The sequence below is a fragment of the Pleurodeles waltl genome, chromosome 1_2, assembly GCF_031143425.1.
Source record: "Pleurodeles waltl isolate 20211129_DDA chromosome 1_2, aPleWal1.hap1.20221129, whole genome shotgun sequence".
Classification (NCBI taxonomy): Eukaryota; Metazoa; Chordata; class Amphibia; order Caudata; family Salamandridae; genus Pleurodeles; species Pleurodeles waltl.
This window is the reverse complement of record NC_090437.1, coordinates 56,964,559-56,980,587: the sequence shown is the minus strand read 5'-3', so window position 1 is coordinate 56,980,587 and position 16,029 is coordinate 56,964,559.

Genomic DNA, 16,029 nt, shown 5'->3' with positions numbered 1-16,029 from the left:
CCTGTAAAGTTCAGAAGGTCCCTCAGGTACAGTGGGCTGCTATTCTGTGGTTGTCCTTTTCTGGCACGAGGAGAGATAGACTCCTTCCTGTCAGAGAAGATGATTCAGATAATTACAATGTTTTGAAGTCAGCACTCTTGGATGGATTTGACTTAACCACTGAACAATATAGGATTAAGTTCAGAGAAACCAGAAAAGAGTCTTCACAAGATTGGATAGAATTTCTGGACTGTTCGGTGAAGGCCTTAGAAGGTTGGTTACATGGCAGCAAGGTGTCTGATTATGAGGGTCTGTATAATCTATTCCTGAGAGAGCATATTCTTAATAATTGTGTGTCTGATTTGTTGCACCAGTATCTTGTGGACTCAGATCTGACCTCTCCCCAAGATTTGGGAAAGAAGGCAGACAAATAGGTCAGAACAAGGGTTAACAGAAAAGCTCATACAGGGGGTGACAAGGACAAAAAGAAGAAGGGTGGTAAGTCACATGACAAGGGTGGGGATAAAGATAAAAAGTCAGAGTCTTCATCAGGCCCACAGAATTCCTCTGGGGGTGGTGGGCCCAAATCCTCTTCCAACCAACAGGAAAAGCCTTGGTGTTACCTAAGTAAAATCAAAGGCCATTGGGCAAGTGATCCCACTTGTCCCAAGAGGGACACCAAACCTCCCACCACCATAACCCCCACTGCTTCCTATATTGCCCCTAGTAATAGCAGTGGTGGTGGGAAGAACTCTACAAATAGCCAATCAAAGGGTGTAGCTTGGCTCACTTTTGGCAATGTAGTCGGGGTAGATCTAGTTAAGGAGTCCACTGAGGCTATTTTAGTCTCTGATGGTGGCATTGACCTTGCCATCTTGGTTGCTTGTTCCCTTAATATGGATAAGTACAAGCAACTACCCATAATAAATGGTGTTCAGGGACACAGGTGCCAGTGTCACTATGGTGATGGAAAAACTGGTAGCCCCTGAGCAACACCTACGTGGTCATCAGTACCAAGTTACTGACGCCCATAGCAACACTGTTAGCCACCCCATGGCTGTTGTGAATCTCAACTGGGGGGATTGTTACTGGTCCTAAGAAGGTTGTGATATCCACTGACTTACCTGTAGAATGTTTATAGGGCAATGATTTGGAGACTTCAGCTTGGGCTGAAGTGGAGTTGGAAGCTCATGTTGCAATGCTGGGCATTCCAGGGCATATCTCTGCTCTCACCAGGGCTCAGGCAAAGAGGGAAAGAGGACAGGGAAACTTGGATCCTGGGAAAATGGACCAAGTTCTCCCAACAACTAGGGGTAGAAAGGGCAAACCCTTGTCCACTATCCCTCACTCTTCAGAAGATTCCCCTTTTGATGAGGAGGAGTCAACTACTTGTGCAGGACCTACATCAGAGGAGCTTCAGGCTGACACAGCTGAACTCTTAGGTGCAGGGGGGCCTGCCAGAGAGGAACTGAGTGTGGCATAGCAGACCTGTCCCACACTAGAGGGTATAAGACAGCAAGCTGTCAAACAAGAAGCTGGGGATGTCAGTGACTCACATAGAGTTTATTGGGAGAACAATCTCCTTTATACTGAGGCAAGGGACCCAAAACCTGATGTTGCCAGGAGACTGGTCATTCCCTTGCAGTATAGGGAATTCCTCCTAACTCTTGCACATGATATTCCCCTGGCTGGACATCTGGGACAAAGTAAGACCTGGAACAGGATTGTCCCTCACTTTCACTGGCCTCACATGTCAGAGGACACAAAAGAGTTTTGTCGCTCTTGTGTCATTTGCAGGCCAGTTGCAAAACTGGTGGCATTCCAAAGGATCCCTTAACCCCACTGCCTGTGGTTGGGGTGCCCTTTGAAAGGGTTGGGGTTGATATTGTTGGCCCCCTTGACCCTCCAACTGCTTCTGGAAACAGGTTCATCTTAGTGGTAGTGGAACCATGCCACAAGATATCCAGAAGCATACCCTTAAGGACCACTACAGCTCCTGCAGTGGCAAAGGCCCTCCTGGGAATATTTCCAGGGTCGGCTTCCCTAAAGAGGTAGTATCAGACAGGGGTAAAAACTTCATGTCCTCATACTTAAAAGCAATCTGGAATGAATGTGGTGTAACCTATAAATTCACCACACTCTATCATCCACAGATAAATGGACTGGTTGAGAGATTTAACAAAACTCTCAAAGACATGATCATGGGGCTCTCTGAAAAACTCAGAAGGAGCTGGGATGTCCTCCTGCCATGTCTCCTTTTTGCCTACAGAGAGGTACCCCAGAAGGGAGTGGACTACAGCCCCTTTGAACTCCTTTTTGGTCACCCTGTTAGGGGTCCACTTGCACTTGTCAAAGAGGGGTGGGAGAAACCCTTCAAGCCCCCTAAACAAGACATTGTAGATTATGTGCTTGGCCTAAGATCTAGATTGGCTGAGTACATGAAAAAGGTCACTAAAAAATTTCAGGCCAGCCAAGAGCGCCAAAAGCAATGGCATGACCAGAAGGCTGTCCTGACTGAGTACCACCCAGGATGGAAGGTGTGGGTATTGGAGCCTGTGTCGCCAAGAGCACTCCAAGACAAATGGAGTGGTCCACATCTCATAGTGGAGAAGAAGGATGAGGTCACCTATCTGATAGACCTAGGCACTCCCAGAATTCCCCTAAGGGTACTTCATGTGAACCGCCTGAAAACCTACTATGATAGGGCAGACTTGACCGTACTCATGGCCACTGACGAGGGGCAGGACAAAGAGAGTGACCCTCTCCCTTACCTCTTCTCCAACACTGCAGCTGATGGTTCAGTGGAGGGAGTTGTCCTTGTAGACTGCCTTATAGCAGAACAAAAGGAGGTCTGCGAGAACCTCCTAGGCCAATTCTCTGACCTCTTTTCACTCCCACCTGGTCACACTACTTGGCGTGAACATACTATTGATACTGGAGGCAGTTTGCCTGTCAAAACTAAGATTTATAGGCAGCCTGACCATGTCAGAGACTGTATTAAATCTGAGGTTCAGAACATGTTGGACCTAGGAGTTATTGAGCACTCAGAAAGCACCTGGGCCAGCTCAGTGGTGCTTGTCCCCAAACCTCATAGTCAAAATGGAAAAAGGGAAATGCGGTTTTGCGTAGACTACATACGTCTCAATACAGTTACAAAAACAGATGCTTACCCTTGTTGGACTTTTTCCCTTATGCAAGGTCATCCCCAATCTTTTTGCCTCCTGCCACCAATTTTTTCTGACCTGATGTTGTTGGCTTTTGAACTCTGAGCACTTTACCACTGCTAGCCAGTGCTAAAGTTCATATGCTGTTTGTGTAAATTGTATTGTTGATTGGTTTATCCGTGACTGGCATATTTGATTTACTGGTAAGTCCCTAGTACAGTGGACTAGAGGTGCCCAGGGCCTGTAAAACAGATGCTACTAGTGGGCCTGCAGCACTGGTTGTGTCACCCACATTAGTAGCCCGGTAATTATGTCTCAGAACTGCCACTGCAGTGTCTGTGTGTGCAGTTTTAACCTGCCAATTCAACTTGGCAAGTGTACCCACTTGTAAGGCCTACACTTTCCCTTTTCTTACATGTAAGACACTCCTAAGGTATGCCCTAGGTAGCCCCATGGGCATGGTGCAGTGTATGTTTAAGTTAGGACATATACTAATGTGTAACAGTGAAATACTGCTAAATTCGGTTTTCACTGTTGCAAGGCCTATCACTCTCATAGGTTAACATGGGGCTGCCTTTAAATATGATTAAAGTGTAGATTCCCTTTGGGAGCGGATACAGATGTGGAGTTTGGGGTCTCTGAGCTCACAATTTAATAATACATCTTTTAGTAAAGTTGATTTTAAGATTGTGTGTTTGAAAATGCCTCTTTTAGAAAGTGAGCATTTTCTTGCCTAAACCATACTGACTCTGCCTGTTTGTGGATTTCCTGTCTGGGTCAGTTTGACAGTTGGGCTGTTTTCTCCTCTCTCTAGACAGTGACACAAAGGGAGGTGGGGTGTAGCCTGCATATCCTAATGAGCCATCTATGCTAGGAGGGAGCGGAGGAGTGGTCACTCACACCTGAAAGTACTGTGTCTGCCCTCACACAATGCAGTCTCCAACCCCCTGGTGTGTGTCTGGGACCTGGCCTGGGCAAGCCAGGATTTCTTAAACAAGAGAGACTTTTCTTTATAGTAAGCCTACTTAAAAGGGCAAAATAGGTGTAGGAAGGGCACCCCAAACCACAGACTTTAGATCACTTTTGGAAACCAAGAAGAACCGCTTGCTGGAGAAGAGCTGAAGAGCTGAGGAAGAAGAGCTGCCCTGCCTGTGACTGTGCTTTGTGGAGCTATCTTGCAGTTGCTGCTTCTGAATGTGCATGAGGACGAAGACTGGAGTTTGTGTGCCTTCCTGCTTGTGAAGAACTCTCCAAGGGTTTGAAACTAGGCTTGCCTCCTGTTGTTGAAGTCTCAGGGACAGCAAAGACTTCTCTCTGCCAGCACCTGGAGCCTCTGTTGAGACTCCTGCCCTTCCAAGTGATTCCCTATCCAGTTCCTGGGGCCTTGATAGGCGAAGCTGGTGGACCAAGGTTGGAAATCCACGCACAGATCGGCATGCAGGGAAATTTCCGACGCAATATCCGAGAGCGGCTAAAGAAACGAAGTGCCGCCGGCTCAGTGGCTGAAATCGATGCAGCGCTTGCAGCGCGGCTGTGAAATTGATGCACGCAGCTGGAGAAACGATGCTTGGCTTCACTGACGGAGGCTACAACGACGCAACACCGCTGGGCGCAGAAAAACAACACAAGCCTGCCCGAACCTAAGGTGTTTTGTCCAGATTTACTCATCTCTGTCCTGCGGGGAAAGAAACGACGCACACCGATCAGACCGGAGAAAGAGAAACAATGCACCACCTTGCTTGCGGGTGAGAAATCAACGCACGGCTTACCTTTTTCGACGCATACTCGCCCGTGCAGGTTATTTTGACGCGACCCAGGTACATTTTCATGCTAACAGCATTAGCGTAGTAGTTAAAAGAACATGAAGACACTTTCTCATTTTAATTAATAACTTGACTTGTGTATGGTGGATTGTTTTCATTTTGGTCTTCTTTTGTTTAGACAAATATTTTCTATTTTTCTAAACCTGTGTTGTGTCATTTTGTAGTGTTTCCATTGAATTACTGTGTGTGTTGGCACAAATACTTTACTCCTAGCACTCTGAAGTTAAGCCTGCCTTCTCGTACCAAGCTACCAAGGGCGTGAGCGGTGGTTAGCTGAGGGTGATTCTCTTTTATCCTGACTAGAGTGAGGTTCCTTGCTTGGATAGGGGGTAACCTGACTGCCAACCAAAGACCCCATTTCTAACAACCCTGTTCCCAGGGCAGATGAGCTAATAGATACACTGGCATCTGCCAAGTATCTGTGCACCTTTGACTTAACCGCAGGGTATTGGCAGATCAAGTTATCAGAGGATGCTAAACTAAAAACTTAGGGGGTCATTCTGACCCCGGCGGTCAAGGACCACCGGGGCCGGGATCGGCGGTAGCACCGCCAACAGGCTGGCGGTGCTCCGCCGGGCATTCTGACCGCGGCGGTACAGCCGCGGCCAGAAACGGAAAGTCGGCGGTGTACCGCCGACTTTCCGCTGCCCATGGGAATCCGCCAAGGCGGCGCAGCTTGCTGCGCCGCCATGGGGATTCCGACCCCCTCACTGCCATCCTGTTCCTGGCGGTTCCGCCCGCCAGGACCAGGATGGCGGTGAGGGGTGTTGTGGGGCCCCCGTAAGAGGGCCCCACTTTGAATTTCAGTATCTGCTCAGCAGACACTGAAATTCGCGACGGGTGCTACTGCACCCGTCGCACATCCTCCACTCCGCCGGCTCCATTCGGAGCCGTCATCCTCATGAAGGGGTGTTTCCCACTGGGCTGGCGGGCGGCCTTTTGGCGGTCGCCCGCCAGCCCAGTGGGAAACCCAGAATACCCGCGGCGGTCTTTTGACCGCGCAGCGGTATTCTGGCGGTTCCCTCCAGGCGGGCGGCTCCCGCCGCCCGCCGGGGTCAGAATGACCCCCTTAATTTTCAACCATTGGAGGGCACTACCAATTTACAGTTATGCCCTTTGGTCTGAAAAATGCACCTGCTACTTTCCAAAGGCTGCTGAATACAGTCCCCCAGGGTCTGGAACCATTCAGTGCAGCATATCTGGACAATATTGCTGTATTTAGCTCCACCTGGGATGACCACCTGGTCCACCTGTGGAACGTTTTGGAGGCCCTACAGAAGGCAGGCCTCACTATCAAGGCGTCAAAATGCCAGATTGCTCAGGGAAAGTGATTTATCTGGGATACCTAGTTGGTGGGGAACAGATTGAACCACGACAGGGGAAGATACCCCACTACTCAGACCTAGGTCAGAGCCTTTCTTGGCCTTACTGGGTATTACAGGAGGTTCATTAAGAACTATGGCTCCATTTTTTGCCCCTCTTAATGACCTCACCTCAAAGAAAATGCCCAAGAAGGTATTATGGACAGTCAGCTGTCAAAAAGCTTTTGAGGAGCTTAAGCAGGCTATGTGCACTGCACCTGTCAGAAAAAGCCCAAAGTACTCAAAAAAGTTCATTGTCCAAACAGATGCTTCTGAATTGGGGGTTGGGACAGTATTATCATAACTAAACGCAGAGGGCCAGGATCAACCTGTTGCTTTTATCAGTAGGAGGTTGACCCCTAGAGAAAAGCGTTGGTCAGCCATAGAGAGGGAGGACTTTACTGTGGTCTGGGCCCTGAAGAAGCTGAGACCCTCCTTGTTTGGGACTCACTTCATAGTTCAGAAAGGCCACACACCTCTTTTATGGTTAAAACAGATGAAAGGAGAAAACTCTAAATTGTTGAGGTAGTCCATTTCCCTACAGGGCATGGACTTTACAGTGGAACATAGACCTGGGAGTAACCACTGCAACGCAAATGGACTCTCCAGATATTTCCACTTAGAAAATGAAGACTCATCTGGGCAAGGTTAGGCTTATTGTCCCTCGTTTGGGTGTGTGTGCAGGAAAGTACCATCTTTCTTGGCATGTTACCCCTAATTTCTGCCTGTTTGTTAGTGTGTTTTTACTGTCTCGCTGGCATCCTGCTAGTCAGGACCCCAGTGCTCATAGTTTGTGGCCTATATGTCAGTATGTTTTACTGTGTTGTCAGAATGTTTGACTGTGTCACTGGACTCCTGCTAATCAGAATTCCAGTGCTTATGCTTTCCCTGTTTCCAAATTTGTCACTATAGTCTAGTGACTCCATATTCCAATCCAGATTGGCATACCGGACCCCTTTATAAGTCCCTAGTATATGGTACCTAGGTACCCAGGGGATTGGGGTCCCAGGAGATCCTTATGGGCTGCAGCATTTCTTTTGTCACCCTAAAGGAGCTCATACAAACACTTCTTCAGGACTGCCTTTGCAGCCTAAGTGAAATAGTGCAAGCACTATTTCACAGCCATTTTTACTGCACCAGGTCTCTTATTAGTCACCTATATATATAACCTTCAGACCCTGAAGGCTAGGTGCACAGTACCTGTGTGTGAGGGCACCCCTGCACTAGCAGAGGTGCCCCCACATTGTCCAGGCAAATTTTCCCAGACTTCGTGAGTGCAGGGACACCATTATAAGTTTGCACCACATATAGGTCAATACATATATGTAGCTTCACAATGGTGACCCCGAATATGGCCATGTGAGGTGTCTAGGAACTGGAAATTGTACCCACAATCCAATTCTGGTTTAGGGGGGCCAATTCCATGCACACTGGGGGCTCCACCAGTTACCTCTGGATATGCTTTGAAGGGCACAGAAGGTGCCCCCCCTGAATAATCCAGTCTACACCGGTTCCGGGACCCCCAGTCCATGCTCTGGCATGAAACTGGACAAAGAAAAGGGGAGTGACCACTCCTCTATCACCACCCCAGGGGTGGTGCCCAGAGCACATCCAGGGTGTCCCTGTGTTCTGCCATCCTGTTTTCAGGATGGTCAGGGAACTCTGGTAGCATCTGAGTGGCCAGTGCCAGCAGGTGACGTCAGAGACCCCTCCTGATAGGTGCTTGCCTGTTTAGGCGACCAATCCCCCTTGCAGGGCTATCTAGGGTCTCTCCTCTGGGTGTTTCCTCAGATTCGGTTTGCAAGTCTCCAGCAGGAATCCTCTACAACCCCTGCTTCACCTTCTACCGTCAGATCAACCACAGAACTGCTCCAGGAATTTTACAACTGCAACAAAGTATCCAAGAAGGCTACTGCAACTCTGTAACTTCAGCTCCTGCTAGCAACTGCAATAGTTTCCAGGTTGTGCATGCTCAGAGGACTGCCTGTCTTCATTCTGCACCAGAAGGACCGAAGGAATCCCCCGTGGAGTGACGGAGTCACTTCCCTGCTTCAGCAGGCACCTCTTTGCAATGATGACTAATACTCTGGTTCCCCTCTCCTGATGACGAGCATGGATCCTGGAACACAGGTGGAGGACCAAAGTGACCTGGAGTGTCCAAACGTTCAGCTTTCCAAATTTGGTGGAGGTAAGAGCTTGCCTCCCCGGGCCAGACTGTTCCCCTGTGCACCGTGTGGTTTGCAGCTCCTAGGGCTTATGTGTGCTTTTCCAAGGAATCCTTCATGCACAGCATAGCCTAAGTCCCCAGCACTCCATCCTGCGATGCTCATCTCCTTAAGTTGTTCTCCGGCGGTGTGGGATCCCTTTGTGTAGTGCTGCGATGACCGTGATTTTCTGCCCCTTTGTCCCCATGTCCTGGGACTCCTGTGGGCGCTGCCTGGTCTTCTGAGGGCTCTCTGAAGTGCTGAGAGCCCCCTCCATCTACCCCCAGGTCCTTCTTGGGCCAAGGTAGCGCCTTTTCCCACCAAACCCATCTTTTGCATGAGCCAAGGCTTGTTGGCGGAATCTAATGGCACAAACCAGCCTGCATACATCTACTCAATGTGGGACATCTCTTGCACCAAGCAGGAACCTGCAGCTGTTTTCTTTGGTGCATTTCAGACTTTTTCTGCGAACCAGGGAATCCACTTTGGCACCTTCATCTGGGACATCAGGGTCTCCTGGTCTTCCTGGACTCTTCAGCTGTTCTTGAACTTAGTCTCCTCTCTCCGCAGGTCTTCAGGTCCAGAAAATCCATCATTGGTGTCTTGCAGTCTTGCTTGGTTTTTGCATTATTCTTTAGCACGAGTCCTAGTGTGTTCTGTGGAAAGTTTCTGCACTGTACTCCTGCTTTCCTGGACACTGGGTTCGGGTACTTTACTTACCTTTGGTGTTTTCTTACACTCCCAGCGCCCCTCTACACACTACTCTTGCCTAGGTGAGAAATTGGCTTTCGCATTCCACTATTTTAGCATATGGATTGTGTTTCCCCTAGGTCCATTGTGATCTAAGGTGTTTTGCATTATTTGCACTATTTTATTGCTGTTTACTTACATGATTTTGTTTAATAGTGTGCATTTTATGTGTATTACTTAGGGAGTATAGTGTGTAAGATATTTTTGGCATCGTGTCACTAAAATAAAATGCCTTTATTTTTGGTAACACTGAGTATTGTCTTTCTTGTGTGTAAGTACTGTGTGACTACAGTGGTATCGCAAGAGCTTTGCATGTCTCCTAGTTCAGCCTTGGCTGCTCTGCCTACAGCTAACTCTAGATAGCCTGGCCTTTAGACACTGACGATTGCTCTGCCAAAAAATGGAAATGGAAATAGAAATGGTCTCAGGGTCATGCACAGCGCTCGACTTCTGCCAAGTGAGATTGCGCTGTGAAAAAAGAGAAAAAGTAGTCCACAAACCGAACAGAAAACAGCAAGCCTTGTATGTTTTCAGTACTTGGTTGCTGTTGCTCGAGGAGGGCCAACCACCGGAAAAGGCATGACGTATGCATGCCTTCCACTGATGAAAGCATGCAGATTTTAAAACCAATGAAAGACACTGATGTGACATGGGCGGGGCTCCGAGCCCTTTTCTAACTACTACAGTGTCTCGCAAGCGATACGCGTGTGCTAGTGCATGCTATCGCAGGCTCAGCCCTAATAAAATGGCACATTTTATTCATGTTAAGCAAACACATGTGTATGTCGCTATTATAAAGGCATTATTTATAACTCTTGTCTAATACCATGTTACAACCGATTGCAAAAATAAACTAACTTGTTAATACATGCCAGTAATTATGATGGTAAACTAGTAAACTAGATTTTTCAACATTAGCATGCAACATTTCAACCATATTGATCAAGAAATTAATTATTGTTTTAATGAAAACTGTTCTCTAACATCATAAGGAAACATATAACACCAAAAAAAGTGATTAGACTTTGATTAGACTATCTATACCACATCACATTAATGTACTAGTCTACAGTGAATACACTCTAATATAGACTTTCAGTGCACTACTTTACAGTTAGCTTGTTATAAATTCACACAATGTAATGTAACTAGGCTTACATGTAGATCAACTTTGTGCTGTCAAAGGTGACAACCAAATCTTTAGGGTTAGTTGCACCACCGACAATCCCTGCCAGTGAGGCAAATACCAATACCAGCATCGCATGATTACCGTAACAATCCTACAAATGTGCCAATTTGGAAAAAAACTAGGTGGCCCAAAGCTGTAAGAATGACCGGATCACACTGGTATTACTATTTTTTGTAATCTTATATTGCATTGTTAAACATGTTGCTCACATTTTTTTAACTGCCTGCACCAGCATGTGGTTAACTGTCCTAAAGATGTGCTGGTGTTCCGAAATATGTGGCAGTATCGAATTATGGCAAACACCTGCATAAATTGACCACCTCCTATAACATCTCTGTAGAAATCACTGCCTGAGCCTGTGAGATTAACGTAACCTGCGCGATTTGCATGAAGCAGTGATGTTATGATCTTTGTAACCTGAGAGTGTTCTTTGAAAGTGTGTCTCCTACGACCTTCTTGCACTCACGCACAGTAATAAATGCCTTTTAGATAAGGTATAAAGTTGAAAATAATGCTTCACTGCTCCCAAGAAAGTGTCCTCTGTCCTGCATACATATGATAAATACCCGTTTGAAAATCCATAAAGTCGAAATTCATGTATAAGTGGTAAAAAAAATGTCCTTTGCCCATAATTTGGGGAATGTATGTTAACTTTTTCACAAATATCTAAGCTTCTTTATATTTTCACTCTTATCAGATACATTCTCATAATCAGAGTGTAAATCACGTCTTAACATACTCATTTGGAGGTTGTTGCTGTACTTAAAATCATCTTCATCATCCAAACGAGTGAAATACATCCCATAGTATTGGTTGGATCACCCTCTATGAAAACTTTCCTCACCTTGCTAAAAATGTTAATTTCCATTGATTTAAAATGTCCTACATATCCGCACTATTTTATCTCACCATCCTTTGAGAATTAAAAAGTTGATTGATGTGCGTAAATTTGTTTTTATGGTACCAGACTAAGACTAAGGGAAATTAAGTCAATTTCTATAAATTGTACAGGCTTATTCCATGTCCCCTTAAGAAAGAGTACGGTATACCGACAGAAAAAACTCCAAAAGAAAAAGGAAACACTGCCCAGAGGGAGCTTGTCTTGTGAGTATAAATAAGCACGTGCAAGAAGACGATTCTGTTCAGCCATCTTTTCTTCCCATCCTCTAACAGGACCTATTGCCCGGGGCACCAGATTATGCGTGGGAGAGACAGACAGGCGTGACACAACTGTGAAGTGTTGGCTCTAAGTCACCTTTTTTGATGTCTTTAAGTGTTAACACATGGGTCTCCCCTCAAAGACCTGTATACGAAACTCAGCTGCTGCAGTGACAAGGAGCGTTCTGTTGTTCAGACGCACTTCATTAAAATACCGGCTGAAATCCAAAACTGAAATCCCATCGTTTGTGTTAGCTGATGCAACTCAATTGCTTCGAATTGCTGTTTCTGCCTCTTTAGAATAATATTAGTGTTATAAAGAGCGCTCTGATGTGACATGAAATTGCTGTCCAGAGCAGCTGAATAGTAAAGGCTAGGCCCACAGAAGCACTCCTTTATCTCCTTCATTTCCCCTTTCTTTCAATCTTTCATCTGAAATACAGGCGAGAAAAAGTTGGATTTCCCTGAGTAGAGAAGGCCATAGTTTTAAATTTACTGAAACCATGAATTAAAGTGTTTTAAACACCTGTCAGTCACTTTCAGTGTATGCCCATTTGTCAAAGTATCCTGTATAAAATGCAACACATATTTATTTTCTTCAATTATATTTTGATATCTGTATTTAATTTCTGCCAAACTGATGCCAGCCCAACACATTGACCAACTAGAGAAGAGGAATAATATCTTCGGCTCAAGTCTTACCTAAAAACTAGACCTATACGAAATTCTCATCACACTTGTAAAATACACAAAATTCACGAATTTCTAGTCATTTTGCTATATGAGACTGGTTTGAGCATTAAATGATGATCCAGAGTAGAAAATGGTTTGCAGGAGATATGTTCTTCTTAAACCAGCCACCTTTCTGGTATCCCATATAACTTTTGATAACTAAGTAAGCCCCTGCATTCAATGTTCACCAAGATAGAGCAAAATACTTATTTTACTAATTTTCATGAAATTAAATTTGTTTTTTTGCAAGGCAGATTTACATCTCATGTGTGTTGAGGTCATATTGTAAGGGATCTTTGCAAAACCAGTAGGAAACTAGGACCTCCTTGAACTCGGATCATGAGTTTGGTCCAGAAGGGAGAACCTTAAAAACACAATTATCTTTCTGCTGTAGTTTTTCTTTGGTATGAATATTTTGATGGTCCAACCATAGTGGCCCGGGCAAGCTCAAGCCAAGAAAAGGTTGAAACAACCCTGGACATAAGAACCACAAAATAAACTCATTTTAGCTAGCATTTATTGCAAACCTTTACCTAGCATGGCCTCTCTAAGGAATTAAGGTCTACATTTATGCTTTTCGCAACAAAACTGCGCTAATGCAGTTTTGCTGCAAAACGTTTATCGCCGGCTTGAGTCATTTAACAACACCAGGCGGGTGCTGTATTTATTAAATGGCGCAAGCTGGCGTTAAACTTGGGCTAGCGTCTTAGAAGAAGGCGCTAGCCCGGTGGGGGTGATGGTAGGGAAGGAGAGGGTTGTGCATCAGAAAATGACGCTAGCCTGGTCAGAGGCAAAAAAACATGCCTCTAACCAGACTAGTGCCATTTTCCTGGCGCACAACCACCAAAAACATGACTCCTGTCTTAGGAAAGAGAGGAGTCATGCCCATCACCCTAATGGCCAGCACAGGGGACAGGTGTCCCCTAGACATGGCCATTGCACCCTGTGCCATGCAGGGGCTCCAAGTTAGGGCCCCCGATGGCACTTAAAAATAAAACAAAAACATACTTACCAATACTTACCCTACGTACCTGGGATGGGGTCCCCCATCCTCTGGTGTTCCTCTGGTGTGGGTGGGGGTGTTCCTGGGTCTTGGCGGGGGCACCTGTGGACCCATTCCATGGTGTTTAACCATGGAAATGGATCCACAGGTCTCCTAATGTCTGGTCTGACCTAGATGTTAAATAGTGCTGCAGAGCAAGCTTTGCACCATTAACCTGTTCTGTGCCAAGGACGTAATGGTTACGTCCTGAGGCACAGTGCTGCTGTGCACAGGACGTAACCATTACGTCCTGGTCACAGAGCCCAGAGGGAGCGCTAGCGCTCCCTCTGTGGGGTTCCCCCCCACCCCCCCAAGTCAGGGATGGAAGGGGAAGCACTTCCACCCCCAACCCCCCAACCCCCCCTGTGACGTCAGCGCGCGATTAGTCACAGGGTCTCCCCCATCGCCCTGCAAAGCATTTCTCTTTCAATTCCATGGGGGAGGCCCGGAGGGGCTTCAAAGGGAAGGAAATGTATTTCCTTCCCTTTGAAACCCCACTAGACACCATTGATTTTTTTTTTCTTCTCTGACACTGACAAAAGGGAGCGACCCCTTGGGCAAGGGTCGCTCCCAGGGGGGGCATTTTTTTGGGAAGGCCTTTTCTGCCCCTCGGCCTATTAGTAGGCCGATCTGCCCCCAGGGGGGCAGAAACCACTAGGCACCAGGGATTTTTTGTTTTTTTTTGTTTTACAGATGGGGAGCGACCCCTTGGAAAAGGGTCGCTCCCCTGGAGGGGCAAATTGTATTTAGGCCATTTCTGCCCGCTTTGGGGGCAGATCGGCCGATTTTAGGTCAATCTTCCCCCAAGGGGGGCAGAAATCACTAGCCACAAGGGATCTTTATTTTGCGCCGTCATGCAAGGGGAGCAACCTTGTAGGCAAGGGTCGTTCCCCGGGGGGGGGGATTTATTTTAGGCCATTTCTGCCCCCCCGGGGGCAGATCGGCCTATTGGTATTAGGCCGATCTGCCCCCAAGGGGGGCAGAAACCTCTAGGCGCCAGGGCAAATAGTTTTTTTGTGGTTTTTTTTTGTTTGTTTGTTTTTTTAGAGATGAGGAGCGACCCATTGGGCAAGGGTCACTCCCCTGGGAGGCAAATTGTATTTAGACCATTTCTGCCCCCCTTGGGGGCAGATTGGCCTATTGTAGGTCAATCTGCCCCCAAGGGGGCCAGAAACCACTAGGCACCAGGGATCTTTATTTTGCGCCGTCGCGCAAGGAGAGCGACCTTGTAGGCAAGGGTCGCTCCCCGGGGGGTGTGGGGGGGGGAAAATTTATTTTAGGCCATTTCTGCCCCCCCCCCGGGGGCAGATCGGCCTATTGGTTTTAGGCCGATCTGCCCCCAGGGGGGGCAGAAACCTCTAGGCGCCAGGGCAAATAGTTTTTTTGTGTTTTTTTTTTTGTTTGTTTGTTTTTTTAGAAAAGCAAGGGTCGCTCCCCTGGGGGGCAAATTGTATTTAGACCATTTCTGCCCCCCTTGGGGGCAGATTGGCCGATTGTAGGTCAATCTGCCCCCAAGGGGGCAGAAACCACTAGGCACAGGGGATTTTTTTTTTGGCGCCAATGTCACGCAGGGGGAGCGACCCCATAGGCAAGGGTCGCTCCCGGGGGGGTGGGGGGATGGGGGACAAATTTATTTTAGGCCATTTCTGCCCCCCCTGGGGCCGGCTGAGCTAGAGGCCAAAATCCAAAGGTAGGCACTGTTTTCTATCAAAAAATTTGATGTGTCCACGTTGTGTTTTGGGCCATTTCCTGTCGGGGGCGCTAGGCCTACCCACACAAGTGAGGTATCATTTTTATCGGGAGACTTGGGGGAACGCTAGGTGGAAGGAAATTTGTGGCTCCTCTCAGATTCCAGAACTTTCTGTCACCGAAATGTGAGGAAAACGTGTTTTTTTAGCCAAATTGTGAGGTTTGCAAAGGATTCTGGGTAACAGAACCTGGTCAGAGCCCCACAAGTCACCCCGTTTTGGATTCCCCTAGGTCTCTAGTTTTCAGAAATGCACAGGTTTGGTAGGTTTCCCTAGGTGCCGGCTGAGCTAGAGGCCAAAATCTACAGGTAGGCACTTTGCAAAAAACAGCTCTGTTTTCTTTCAAAAAATGGGATGTGTCCTCGTTGCGTTTTGGGGCGTCTCCTGTCGCAGGGCTTTAGGCCTACCCACACAAGTGAGGTATCATTTTTATCGGGAGACTTTGGGGAACGCTGGGTGGAAGGAAATATGTGGCTCCTCTAAGATTCCAGAACTTTCTGTCACCGAAATGTGAGGAAAATGTGTTTTTTTAGCCAAATTTTGAGGTTTGCAAAGGATTCTGGGTAACAGAACCTGGTCAGAGCCCCACAAGTCACCCCATCTTGGATTCCCCTAGGTCTCTAGTTTTCAGAAATGCACAGGTTTGGTAGGTTTCCCTAGGTGCCGGCTGAGCTAGAGGCCAAAATCTACAGGTAGGCACTTTGCAAAAAACAGCTCTGTTTTCTTTAAAAAAATGGGATGTGTCCACGTTGCGTTTTGGGGCGTCTCCTGTTGCGGGCGCTAGGCCTACCCACACAAGTGAGGTATCATTTTTATCGGGAGACTTGGGGGAACGCTGGGTGGAAGGAAATTTGTGGCTCCTCTCAGATTCCAGAACTT